The 12,586-nt window shown below is 44.4% G+C and overlaps 5 non-coding genes across 5 annotated transcripts; all 5 read left to right on the top strand.

The window, feature by feature from the left end:
- Positions 1–2,796: 2,796 nt before the first annotated feature.
- LOC130299682 (U2 spliceosomal RNA) lies at positions 2,797–2,982 on the top strand. Its single transcript, XR_008850773.1, has one exon. It is a non-coding gene; the product is annotated as a U2 spliceosomal RNA (small nuclear RNA).
- A 2,086-nt stretch (positions 2,983–5,068) lies between these two features.
- On the top strand, positions 5,069–5,259 carry LOC130299661 (U2 spliceosomal RNA). Its single transcript, XR_008850753.1, has one exon. It is a non-coding gene; the product is annotated as a U2 spliceosomal RNA (small nuclear RNA).
- Positions 5,260–7,349: 2,090 nt separating this feature from the next.
- On the top strand, positions 7,350–7,540 carry LOC130299660 (U2 spliceosomal RNA). Its single transcript, XR_008850752.1, has one exon. It is a non-coding gene; the product is annotated as a U2 spliceosomal RNA (small nuclear RNA).
- Positions 7,541–9,630: 2,090 nt separating this feature from the next.
- LOC130299659 (U2 spliceosomal RNA) lies at positions 9,631–9,821 on the top strand. The gene has a single exon (XR_008850751.1). It is a non-coding gene; the product is annotated as a U2 spliceosomal RNA (small nuclear RNA).
- A 2,089-nt stretch (positions 9,822–11,910) lies between these two features.
- LOC130299658 (U2 spliceosomal RNA) lies at positions 11,911–12,101 on the top strand. Its single transcript, XR_008850750.1, has one exon. It is a non-coding gene; the product is annotated as a U2 spliceosomal RNA (small nuclear RNA).
- The last annotated feature ends 485 nt before the right edge of the window (positions 12,102–12,586 follow it).

The following is a 12,586-nucleotide window of genomic DNA, read 5'->3' as shown; positions in this document are numbered from 1 at the left end:
AAGGGGCCTCTGGAGATTAAACACCACACTCCTAGAGGACCCTGAGATAAAAGAGGAGTTTGTGCGGACCTACCAATGCTGGCAATCACAAAGAAAACCCCACGAGCCTATGCTGCACTGGTGGGAGGGCACCAAATCTAAAATCAGATTTTTTTTTATCAAAGCAGGTAAGAAGAAGGCAAAAATGGAAAAACAGTGGTTTTATGTTCTTAACATGCGTTTAAATGTACTTTTTAAATTGAAAGAAGCTGGTATGGATGTAGAAAATGATATTTTAAACCTTAAAACTGAAATAAAACATGCCATAGAAAAGAAAGGGAAACAAATCATTTTTAACTCACATGTGCAGCACCTGGAGGAGGGCGAGAAATGTTCCCGTTTCTTTTTTAAAAAAGTGATGAATAGGAGGGATATCATCCAAAACCTTGAGGGTGAATCCACTCCAAAAGGCATGTTAGATGCAGTTTTTAACTTCTACCAGCTTCTTTTTAATAAGAAAGATCTTAATCCATCCTTTTTAGAACATGTTCTTAATTCCCTTGATTTTAAGCTAGATGTTTTAGACCAGGAGGTTTTATCCCGTGATCTTAACTTAGATGAACTTTTATTTGTTTTTAAAAGTTTTTCTAGTGGGAAGGCCCCTGGGGAAGATGGTTTACCCATCGAATTTTATTTAGCTTTTTGGGATATTTTAAAGGATGATATGGTTTTATTGTATAAAGAAACTTTTATTGTTAATGAACTTCCCCCTTCCTGGAGGAGGGGGATTGTATCATTACTTTTTAAAAAGGGTGAAAAGGATATGCTAAAAAATTGGCGCCCCATCACACTTTTAAATGTTGATTATAAAGTTTTAGCCAAGTTATTAGCTGTCCGTTTTAAACCTTTTATTCATAAATTAATTCACCCAAATCAGGTTTGTGGGGTACCTGGAAGGTCTATAGCTGAATCCCTAAATATTTTAAGAGATGTTTTATGGTATTTTAAGGATAGAAATCAAACTGTAGCAATTTTATCCTTAGACTTTGAAAAAGCCTTTGATAGGGTCTCCCATGAATACCTGTTTTTAGTTCTTAAAAAGATGGCAGTGCCTGAAACGATTTTAAGCCGAATCATGCTTTTATACCGATCCTGTTTTAGTCAAGTCTCTGTTAATGGCTTTTTAACCAGCGGTGTTCCTCTTTTATCAGGTGTCAAACAGGGCTGCCCCCTGTCCCCACTCCTTTTTATTTGCGCAATCGAACCACTGATGGCCCTCCTCAGAAAAGACCGGGTAATAAGAGGCGTACCGATACCTGGTGGAGGAGGGACCCATCTAAAGGTGTTGGGGTACATGGATGATGTCACCATACTGTGCCCGGACTCTCCATCCATGAGGGGGGCATTGAGGAACACCAGCTATTTCTGCGAGGTCTCTGGTTTTAAGCTAAACACAGATAAATGTGACTGTTTTTATATTGGCTCCTGGGATTCATCCATCACCCCAGGAGTCACAATGCAACAGGATCAAATTAAAGTTTTAGGTATTGTTTTTAACCAGGTCAATGATGGGAGCCCTAACTGGGATTCAGCTATAGCTAAGATGGAGAAGAAGATTTTAATGTGGAATCTTAGAAACCTTACCATGGAGGGGAAGATTTTAATAATAAAGATGGTTTTACTCCCTATTATGCTATACATTGCCATGGTATTTCCTCCATCTATTTTATACATTAAAAAAGTAACTAGAATTGTTTTTACTTTTTTATGGGGTTCAAAAATGGAGAAATTAAAGCGTGATTTTATGTACAAAAGTAAAGATAATGGCGGGAAAGATGTTCCTAACCTTTTTACTTTCTTTTACATAAAGTATTTCTGTTTCTGTTTTAAAATTATTAAATCCGATGGCATTTTTAGCTGCTTTTTAAGGTACGCTGCGGGCATGGTTTTTAAAAGATGGTTGCGCATCCCTCTGAACGCTCCGGTGCTTCTGTGTCCCCCAAAACATTATGTGGTGTTGGAAAAGACAGTCAGGCTCCTAGGTCTCCAAGATTTGGAGCCTGACATACTGGGGGACCAGAGAAAGGTATCAAAGGTCCTCAGGCGGAGTGAGGTTACCCTGGCAGTGTCCAATTTCACACAGGCAAGATCCAAAAAGGTATGGCGGAACGTGTACGGGAAGTTTCTGGCGAATGTACACAGGGATCTTGCCTGGGCAATCGTCCACCAGTGCCTCCCTACTCGTGAGTTTCAGCACAGGCGAGGACTGGTGGCGAGAGCCAAGTGCCCGAGAGATGGCTGCGGAGTGGACGAAACGGTGCTGCACATATTTTGGAACTGCCCTTTTGCACGGGAGCTTTGGAGGAAGGTAGGCCCACTTTTGAAGTGGGCCTGCGGCCTAAAAGATTTTAATCACGAATGTGTCTTTTACGGTCTTTTTAACTGCCCCAATTTTAAACAGCAGATGATCTGCTGGATGATTATTAATTGTTTTAAAAATGCCATCTGGAAAGTTAGGAACATCTTACTTTTTAAACATGATTTTATTGATGTTAAAAACTGTATAAAGCTGGCCCTGAGTGAGATGTACATCTATTACCTAAGAGACAAGAAACAGTTGGGGGCCAGCGAGGCAGCATCCATGTGGTGTCTGCCTCTATGGAACGAAATAACAGTATAATCAGTTTTTATGACATTTGTATAATGTTTTATCCTGCCATTTTTATTTTTTCTCCTTTTATTACTGGTTTTATTATTTGTATTTTAAAACTTTTGTGAACCTTTTATTATTTTGCATTTTAAATTTTGTATGGTTTCTTATTTATTCAATAAAATTTTGTTGAAACCTTATCTGTTCTTATCAGTTTAATATCTGATACGTCCCCTATCTGGGGACCATATATTAAATGGATTTTTGAGAACGGGGGCCGATTTCGAAGCTTGCTTCCGTCGCCCTATGCATTGACCCGATATGGCAGTATCTTCGGGTACAGTGCACCACCCCCTTACAGGGTTAAAAAGAAAGATTCCTACTTTCATTGCTACCTGCTTGCTGGCTAGCCAGCTAGCCAGCCCTGTGGGCCTTGCTGCTGCTGCTGCAGCCAAAAAACAAAAGGTGGTGCTGCTGCTGCTTCTGCTGCATCTGCTTCTGCTTGTGTCTGGCCGCTGTTGGAGCGTCCAGGCACAGAACTTCTGCTGCTGCTGACTAAATGGCCTCCTTAATTGGATCATTTGAGTAGCCAGCACACCTGTGCAGGTAGGGCATGACATGATAGGCAGCTGCCTTGATAGCGGGTGGGTGCTGAATGTTCCTAATTGACAAAATAAGATTAATGCTTATGAAGAAATATAAAATCTCATCCCTTCCCCAATATCGCGCCACACCCCTACCCCTTAATTCCCTGGTTGAACTTGATGGACATATGTCTTTTTTCGACCGTACTAACTATGTAACTATGTAACATAACATGGGGGGGGTCTCCTGGCTGTTCACACAGGTGTGTCATTGCTGTACATTGACCATGCATTGCTTCTGTGGTATTGCAAAGGCAAAGACAAATGCTTCCAGCCATCCATTGCACTAATGGATTGGTCATCAGCTGGCTGTCTATGTCCCGCATCAATATAGACCAAAGTACAGAGGGTTAGGCTATGCTATTGTGCACCTACCTGATGCATCAGAAGGTGCGAGGCCCTTGCTAAATTCTGTGCACAGACTTTGAGATCTATACTTTAGACTGTATCTAAACCTGCTCCAACATGGACTGACATTCTGGCCTACTTTCAGCCGATGCGACTTGTCTGTCGCTGAACAGTCGCTTTTTATGTATTCAGCACCTATGTATAATGTTGTAAAAATGCTCTAGAAGCTAAAGTCGCAGAAATGTCACACATATTTGGCCTGCAACTTTCTGTGCGACAAATTCAGACAGGAAAAATCAGTATAAATCCTTAGAAAATTATCCCCCAGTGTCTCCATCTGCTGGCGGTATTGAATAAGCATTGCTGCACTGATGGGGTATGCATTAGACGAAAAAAAAGAAGAAAAAGAAGAATAATACGCCCAGAAAAGAGGCGAAAAGGAGAAAAACGTAAAAAAACCTGAAAAAAAAGTAAGAGGAAGAGAAGGGAAAAAAAGGTGGAAATGGGTTTAAAAGTGATTTCGGCGGAGAAATATATATATATATATATATATATATATATATATATATATATACGCGCACACACACACATATATATAAACGTATTCTCCGTTGAGATATTGCAGCCGCTGCTGTGTCCAGGCCCAGGAGCCTTAGCACTGTGCTGTGATGTCACTCAATACCACTGACATCACTAGGTGTAAACAACATCTCTCCTTTGCTGTGTATGTGACTATGGAGCTGTTTGGTGATGTCGTCTATTATGGCCTTCATAGAAGCAACAGGAGATTGTTGCATCCATCTAGAACCCTCAGAACTACAGTGCTATGATGTCACTCACTTCCACAGGCCTTGCAGAGTGTAAACAACAACAACCCAGCTTTGTTGTGTATGTAACCATAGGGATTTGTGATGTCACCTAGAACCTTCACAGCAGCGACAGCTTTATGAGGAGCATCAGCACTGCTCTGCCTGAGCAGAACCATCACCGCCATAGGTTGTCAAATAACCCGGATTTAACCCACACAGGTAAGTCCAATGGGGTGCAGGCATGTCCTCTATGCTTACAGCTTCCCGTGGGTGTTGGTTTGATACCGTTTGGGGACAGCCAAGGAGGCATCTGCAGGCAACAAAGGTAGGTGTGTGCTTGTGTGTGTGTTTCCTATGCAGATCCTAAGCCCAGTGTCACATGCAAGTAGGAGGAGTAAGAAGGGTTCCTGGCAAATCCGGGTTATGGATTGCATTTAAAAAGGCCCCGTGGGAGTGCAATGGGCCCCTGTCTTGCTGCTTAGCAATAATGGTATGGGTTTAGGTTCTGCTGTGTGTACTGGTGGTTGACTGCCCCCCAGCCCAGAGTGTGCATGGAAAATTGTCTGGCAGCCTCCCTGACAGCAAGCAGTGATAGTGCCCATGAAGGGGACCTTGTTGGGCCCGCCCCTTTCACGGTTATCGCTTCTCGGCCTTTTGGCTAAGATCAAGTGTAGTATCTGTTCTTATCAGTTTAATATCTGATACGTCCCCTATCTGGGGACCATATATTAAATGGATTTTTGAGAACGGGGGCCGATTTCGAAGCTTGCTTCCGTCGCCCTATGCATTGACCCGATATGGCAGTATCTTCGGGTACAGTGCACCACCCCCTTACAGGGTTAAAAAGAAAGATTCCTACTTTCATTGCTACCTGCTTGCTGGCTAGCCAGCTAGCCAGCCCTGTGGGCCTTGCTGCTGCTGCTGCAGCCAAAAAACAAAAGGTGGTGCTGCTGCTGCTTCTGCTGCTTCTGCTTCTGCTTGTGTCTGGCCGCTGTTGGAGCGTCCAGGCACAGGACTTCTGCTGCTGCTGACTAAATGGCCTCCTTAATTGGATCATTTGAGTAGCCAGCACACCTGTGCAGGTAGGGCATGACATGATAGGCAGCTGCCTTGATAGCGGGTGGGTGCTGAATGTTCCTAATTGACAAAATAAGATTAATGCTTATGAAGAAATATAAAATCTCATCCCTTCCCCAATATCGCGCCACACCCCTACCCCTTAATTCCCTGGTTGAACTTGATGGACATATGTCTTTTTTCGACCGTACTAACTATGTAACTATGTAACATAACATGGGGGGGGTCTCCTGGCTGTTCACACAGGTGTGTCATTGCTGTACATTGACCATGCATTGCTTCTGTGGTATTGCAAAGGCAAAGACAAATGCTTCCAGCCATCCATTGCACTAATGGATTGGTCATCAGCTGGCTGTCTATGTCCCGCATCAATATAGACCAAAGTACAGAGGGTTAGGCTATGCTATTGTGCACCTACCTGATGCATCAGAAGGTGCGAGGCCCTTGCTAAATTCTGTGCACAGACTTTGAGATCTATACTTTAGACTGTATCTAAACCTGCTCCAACATGGACTGACATTCTGGCCTACTTTCAGCCGATGCGACTTGTCTGTCGCTGAACAGTCGCTTTTTATGTATTCAGCACCTATGTATAATGTTGTAAAAATGGCTCTAGAAGCTAAAGTCGCAGAAATGTCACACATATTTGGCCTGCAACTTTCTGTGCGACAAATTCAGACAGGAAAAATCAGTATAAATCCTTAGAAAATTATCCCCCAGTGTCTCCATCTGCTGGCGGTATTGAATAAGCATTGCTGCACTGATGGGGTATGCATTAGACGAAAAAAAAGAAGAAAAAGAAGAATAATACGCCCAGAAAAGAGGCGAAAAGGAGAAAAACGTAAAAAAACGTGAAAAAAAAGTAAGAGGAAGAGAAGGGAAAAAAAGGTGGAAATGGGTTTAAAAGTGATTTCGGCGGAGAATATATATATATATATATATATATATATATATATATATATATATATACGCGCACACACACACATATATATAAACGTATTCTCCGTTGAGATATTGCAGCCGCTGCTGTGTCCAGGCCCAGGAGCCTTAGCACTGTGCTGTGATGTCACTCAATACCACTGACATCACTAGGTGTAAACAACATCTCTCCTTTGCTGTGTATGTGACTATGGAGCTGTTTGGTGATGTCGTCTATTATGGCCTTCATAGAAGCAACAGGAGATTGTTGCATCCATCTAGAACCCTCAGAACTACAGTGCTATGATGTCACTCACTTCCACAGGCCTTGCAGAGTGTAAACAACAACAACCCAGCTTTGTTGTGTATGTAACCATAGGGATTTGTGATGTCACCTAGAACCTTCACAGCAGCGACAGCTTTATGAGGAGCATCAGCACTGCTCTGCCTGAGCAGAACCATCACCGCCATAGGTTGTCAAATAACCCGGATTTAACCCACACAGGTAAGTCCAATGGGGTGCAGGCATGTCCTCTATGCTTACAGCTTCCCGTGGGTGTTGGTTTGATACCGTTTGGGGACAGCCAAGGAGGCATCTGCAGGCAACAAAGGTAGGTGTGTGCTTGTGTGTGTGTTTCCTATGCAGATCCTAAGCCCAGTGTCACATGCAAGTAGGAGGAGTAAGAAGGGTTCCTGGCAAATCCGGGTTATGGATTGCATTTAAAAAGGCCCCGTGGGAGTGCAATGGGCCCCTGTCTTGCTGCTTAGCAATAATGGTATGGGTTTAGGTTCTGCTGTGTGTACTGGTGGTTGACTGCCCCCCAGCCCAGAGTGTGCATGGAAAATTGTCTGGCAGCCTCCCTGACAGCAAGCAGTGATAGTGCCCATGAAGGGGACCTTGTTGGGCCCGCCCCTTTCACGGTTATCGCTTCTCGGCCTTTTGGCTAAGATCAAGTGTAGTATCTGTTCTTATCAGTTTAATATCTGATACGTCCCCTATCTGGGGACCATATATTAAATGGATTTTTGAGAACGGGGGCCGATTTCGAAGCTTGCTTCCGTCGCCCTATGCATTGACCCGATATGGCAGTATCTTCGGGTACAGTGCACCACCCCCTTACAGGGTTAAAAAGAAAGATTCCTACTTTCATTGCTACCTGCTTGCTGGCTAGCCAGCTAGCCAGCCCTGTGGGCCTTGCTGCTGCTGCTGCAGCCAAAAAACAAAAGGTGGTGCTGCTGCTGCTGCTTCTGCTGCTTCTGCTTCTGCTTGTGTCTGGCCGCTGTTGGAGCGTCCAGGCACAGGACTTCTGCTGCTGCTGACTAAATGGCCTCCTTAATTGGATCATTTGAGTAGCCAGCACACCTGTGCAGGTAGGGCATGACATGATAGGCAGCTGCCTTGATAGCGGGTGGGTGCTGAATGTTCCTAATTGACAAAATAAGATTAATGCTTATGAAGAAATATAAAATCTCATCCCTTCCCCAATATCGCGCCACACCCCTACCCCTTAATTCCCTGGTTGAACTTGATGGACATATGTCTTTTTTCGACCGTACTAACTATGTAACTATGTAACATAACATGGGGGGGGTCTCCTGGCTGTTCACACAGGTGTGTCATTGCTGTACATTGACCATGCATTGCTTCTGTGGTATTGCAAAGGCAAAGACAAATGCTTCCAGCCATCCATTGCACTAATGGATTGGTCATCAGCTGGCTGTCTATGTCCCGCATCAATATAGACCAAAGTACAGAGGGTTAGGCTATGCTATTGTGCACCTACCTGATGCATCAGAAGGTGCGAGGCCCTTGCTAAATTCTGTGCACAGACTTTGAGATCTATACTTTAGACTGTATCTAAACCTGCTCCAACATGGACTGACATTCTGGCCTACTTTCAGCCGATGCGACTTGTCTGTCGCTGAACAGTCGCTTTTTATGTATTCAGCACCTATGTATAATGTTGTAAAAATGCTCTAGAAGCTAAAGTCGCAGAAATGTCACACATATTTGGCCTGCAACTTTCTGTGCGACAAATTCAGACAGGAAAAATCAGTATAAATCCTTAGAAAATTATCCCCCAGTGTCTCCATCTGCTGGCGGTATTGAATAAGCATTGCTGCACTGATGGGGTATGCATTAGACGAAAAAAAAGAAGAAAAAGAAGAATAATACGCCCAGAAAAGAGGCGAAAAGGAGAAAAACGTAAAAAAACGTGAAAAAAAAGTAAGAGGAAGAGAAGGGAAAAAAAGGTGGAAATGGGTTTAAAAGTGATTTCGGCGGAGAATATATATATATATATATATATATATATATATATATATATATATACGCGCACACACACACATATATATAAACGTATTCTCCGTTGAGATATTGCAGCCGCTGCTGTGTCCAGGCCCAGGAGCCTTAGCACTGTGCTGTGATGTCACTCAATACCACTGACATCACTAGGTGTAAACAACATCTCTCCTTTGCTGTGTATGTGACTATGGAGCTGTTTGGTGATGTCGTCTATTATGGCCTTCATAGAAGCAACAGGAGATTGTTGCATCCATCTAGAACCCTCAGAACTACAGTGCTATGATGTCACTCACTTCCACAGGCCTTGCAGAGTGTAAACAACAACAACCCAGCTTTGTTGTGTATGTAACCATAGGGATTTGTGATGTCACCTAGAACCTTCACAGCAGCGACAGCTTTATGAGGAGCATCAGCACTGCTCTGCCTGAGCAGAACCATCACCGCCATAGGTTGTCAAATAACCCGGATTTAACCCACACAGGTAAGTCCAATGGGGTGCAGGCATGTCCTCTATGCTTACAGCTTCCCGTGGGTGTTGGTTTGATACCGTTTGGGGACAGCCAAGGAGGCATCTGCAGGCAACAAAGGTAGGTGTGTGCTTGTGTGTGTGTTTCCTATGCAGATCCTAAGCCCAGTGTCACATGCAAGTAGGAGGAGTAAGAAGGGTTCCTGGCAAATCCGGGTTATGGATTGCATTTAAAAAGGCCCCGTGGGAGTGCAATGGGCCCCTGTCTTGCTGCTTAGCAATAATGGTATGGGTTTAGGTTCTGCTGTGTGTACTGGTGGTTGACTGCCCCCCAGCCCAGAGTGTGCATGGAAAATTGTCTGGCAGCCTCCCTGACAGCAAGCAGTGATAGTGCCCATGAAGGGGACCTTGTTGGGCCCGCCCCTTTCACGGTTATCGCTTCTCGGCCTTTTGGCTAAGATCAAGTGTAGTATCTGTTCTTATCAGTTTAATATCTGATACGTCCCCTATCTGGGGACCATATATTAAATGGATTTTTGAGAACGGGGGCCGATTTCGAAGCTTGCTTCCGTCGCCCTATGCATTGACCCGATATGGCAGTATCTTCGGGTACAGTGCACCACCCCCTTACAGGGTTAAAAAGAAAGATTCCTACTTTCATTGCTACCTGCTTGCTGGCTAGCCAGCTAGCCAGCCCTGTGGGCCTTGCTGCTGCTGCTGCAGCCAAAAAACAAAAGGTGGTGCTGCTGCTGCTTCTGCTGCTTCTGCTTCTGCTTGTGTCTGGCCGCTGTTGGAGCGTCCAGGCACAGGACTTCTGCTGCTGCTGACTAAATGGCCTCCTTAATTGGATCATTTGAGTAGCCAGCACACCTGTGCAGGTAGGGCATGACATGATAGGCAGCTGCCTTGATAGCGGGTGGGTGCTGAATGTTCCTAATTGACAAAATAAGATTAATGCTTATGAAGAAATATAAAATCTCATCCCTTCCCCAATATCGCGCCACACCCCTACCCCTTAATTCCCTGGTTGAACTTGATGGACATATGTCTTTTTTCGACCGTACTAACTATGTAACTATGTAACATAACATGGGGGGGGTCTCCTGGCTGTTCACACAGGTGTGTCATTGCTGTACATTGACCATGCATTGCTTCTGTGGTATTGCAAAGGCAAAGACAAATGCTTCCAGCCATCCATTGCACTAATGGATTGGTCATCAGCTGGCTGTCTATGTCCCGCATCAATATAGACCAAAGTACAGAGGGTTAGGCTATGCTATTGTGCACCTACCTGATGCATCAGAAGGTGCGAGGCCCTTGCTAAATTCTGTGCACAGACTTTGAGATCTATACTTTAGACTGTATCTAAACCTGCTCCAACATGGACTGACATTCTGGCCTACTTTCAGCCGATGCGACTTGTCTGTCGCTGAACAGTCGCTTTTTATGTATTCAGCACCTATGTATAATGTTGTAAAAATGCTCTAGAAGCTAAAGTCGCAGAAATGTCACACATATTTGGCCTGCAACTTTCTGTGCGACAAATTCAGACAGGAAAAATCAGTATAAATCCTTAGAAAATTATCCCCCAGTGTCTCCATCTGCTGGCGGTATTGAATAAGCATTGCTGCACTGATGGGGTATGCATTAGACGAAAAAAAAGAAGAAAAAGAAGAATAATACGCCCAGAAAAGAGGCGAAAAGGAGAAAAACGTAAAAAAACGTGAAAAAAAAGTAAGAGGAAGAGAAGGGAAAAAAAGGTGGAAATGGGTTTAAAAGTGATTTCGGCGGAGAATATATATATATATATATATATATATATATATATATATATATATATACGCGCACACACACACATATATATAAACGTATTCTCCGTTGAGATATTGCAGCCGCTGCTGTGTCCAGGCCCAGGAGCCTTAGCACTGTGCTGTGATGTCACTCAATACCACTGACATCACTAGGTGTAAACAACATCTCTCCTTTGCTGTGTATGTGACTATGGAGCTGTTTGGTGATGTCGTCTATTATGGCCTTCATAGAAGCAACAGGAGATTGTTGCATCCATCTAGAACCCTCAGAACTACAGTGCTATGATGTCACTCACTTCCACAGGCCTTGCAGAGTGTAAACAACAACAACCCAGCTTTGTTGTGTATGTAACCATAGGGATTTGTGATGTCACCTAGAACCTTCACAGCAGCGACAGCTTTATGAGGAGCATCAGCACTGCTCTGCCTGAGCAGAACCATCACCGCCATAGGTTGTCAAATAACCCGGATTTAACCCACACAGGTAAGTCCAATGGGGTGCAGGCATGTCCTCTATGCTTACAGCTTCCCGTGGGTGTTGGTTTGATACCGTTTGGGGACAGCCAAGGAGGCATCTGCAGGCAACAAAGGTAGGTGTGTGCTTGTGTGTGTGTTTCCTATGCAGATCCTAAGCCCAGTGTCACATGCAAGTAGGAGGAGTAAGAAGGGTTCCTGGCAAATCCGGGTTATGGATTGCATTTAAAAAGGCCCCGTGGGAGTGCAATGGGCCCCTGTCTTGCTGCTTAGCAATAATGGTATGGGTTTAGGTTCTGCTGTGTGTACTGGTGGTTGACTGCCCCCCAGCCCAGAGTGTGCATGGAAAATTGTCTGGCAGCCTCCCTGACAGCAAGCAGTGATAGTGCCCATGAAGGGGACCTTGTTGGGCCCGCCCCTTTCACGGTTATCGCTTCTCGGCCTTTTGGCTAAGATCAAGTGTAGTATCTGTTCTTATCAGTTTAATATCTGATACGTCCCCTATCTGGGGACCATATATTAAATGGATTTTTGAGAACGGGGGCCGATTTCGAAGCTTGCTTCCGTCGCCCTATGCATTGACCCGATATGGCAGTATCTTCGGGTACAGTGCACCACCCCCTTACAGGGTTAAAAAGAAAGATTCCTACTTTCATTGCTACCTGCTTGCTGGCTAGCCAGCTAGCCAGCCCTGTGGGCCTTGCTGCTGCTGCTGCAGCCAAAAAACAAAAGGTGGTGCTGCTGCTGCTTCTGCTGCTTCTGCTTCTGCTTGTGTCTGGCCGCTGTTGGAGCGTCCAGGCACAGGACTTCTGCTGCTGCTGACTAAATGGCCTCCTTAATTGGATCATTTGAGTAGCCAGCACACCTGTGCAGGTAGGGCATGACATGATAGGCAGCTGCCTTGATAGCGGGTGGGTGCTGAATGTTCCTAATTGACAAAATAAGATTAATGCTTATGAAGAAATATAAAATCTCATCCCTTCCCCAATATCGCGCCACACCCCTACCCCTTAATTCCCTGGTTGAACTTGATGGACATATGTCTTTTTTCGACCGTACTAACTATGTAACTATGTAACATAACATGGGGGGGGTCTCCTGGCTG

The sequence above is a fragment of the Hyla sarda genome, unplaced genomic scaffold (assembly GCF_029499605.1).
Source record: "Hyla sarda isolate aHylSar1 unplaced genomic scaffold, aHylSar1.hap1 scaffold_1060, whole genome shotgun sequence".
Taxonomy (NCBI): domain Eukaryota; kingdom Metazoa; phylum Chordata; class Amphibia; order Anura; family Hylidae; genus Hyla; species Hyla sarda.
The sequence above is the reverse complement of the archived record's forward strand: the minus strand, read 5'-3'. Positions and strand labels throughout refer to the sequence as shown.